The sequence below is a fragment of the Sinocyclocheilus anshuiensis genome, unplaced genomic scaffold (genome assembly GCF_001515605.1).
Source record: "Sinocyclocheilus anshuiensis isolate Anshui unplaced genomic scaffold, SAMN03320099.WGS_v1.1 scaffold38, whole genome shotgun sequence".
Classification (NCBI taxonomy): Eukaryota; Metazoa; Chordata; class Actinopteri; order Cypriniformes; family Cyprinidae; genus Sinocyclocheilus; species Sinocyclocheilus anshuiensis.
The window spans coordinates 2,985,557-2,986,502 of NW_015544213.1; the positions used below are offsets into that span (position 1 = coordinate 2,985,557).

At 59.5% G+C, this 946-nt stretch overlaps 1 protein-coding gene across 3 annotated transcripts in view; it reads left to right on the top strand.

Moving 5' to 3' along the window:
- Nucleotides 1-946, top strand: part of gnpat2 (glyceronephosphate O-acyltransferase 2) — a 16,098-nt gene that overhangs the window by 7,074 nt on the left and 8,078 nt on the right. The window lies entirely within an intron of this gene.

A 946-nucleotide genomic window follows, 5' to 3' on the forward strand; every position in this document is an offset into this window, starting at 1 on the left:
ACTACCGCTGGAGGTAGCCCACCTAGAACCTCCGCGTCCCGTCCAGGGACCATAAGTGGAGATTCCACAAGTCTGGACGCGGGTGCCAGAGGGTGCCACCCCTCTCTGAGAAAGGAGATCCCTCCTCAGAGGAATTCGCCAAGGAGGGGCTGTCGCGAGGAGCATCAGTTCGGGGAACCAAGTCCGACTGGGCCAATATGGCGCTACCAAGAGAACCTGCTCCTCGTCCTCCCTGACCTTGCATAATGTCTGTGCGAGAAGGCTCACTGGGGGAAACGCATATTTGCGTAGACCCCGAGGCCAGCTGCACGCCAGTGCGTCCGTGCCGAGGGTCCCCTCGACCAGGGAGTAAAACAACTGGCAATGGGACGTGTTCGGGGAGGCAAACAGGTCCACCTGAGTGTCCCCAAAGCGTCTCCAAATCAGCTGGACTGTCTCGGGGTGGAGTCGCCATTCTCCCGGAAGGGCGGGCTGACGTGAGAGCTCGTCGGCTGCACGATTGAGCTCGCCAGGGATGTGAACGGCGCGAAGCGACCTCAGATGCTTCTGACTCCAGAGGAGGAGATGGCGGGCGAGTTGCGACATGCGACGGGAGACCCGGTCGTGAAGCCAACGCTGAAGCGGTCTCATATGAAGCAACCCGAGCGGCGTGACTTCGGCTGCGGATGCCATATGCCCCAGGAGCCTCTGAATTTGTTTCAGTGGAACCGCCGTCTTGCACTGGAAGGACCCCAGGCAGTTCAGCATCGACTGTGCACGTTCTACTGAGAGACGTGCCGAGAGGTTGACCGAGTCCGGCTCCATGCCGAGAAAAGAGATCCTCTGCACCGGGGAGAGTTTGCTCTTTTCCCAGTCGACCCTGAGGTCGATCGCTGCGAACCAATCGAAAGGACGGACGCATTGAAAGATGCGTTTTTGCGTCAACATCCTGAACGGGAGCTTGTGT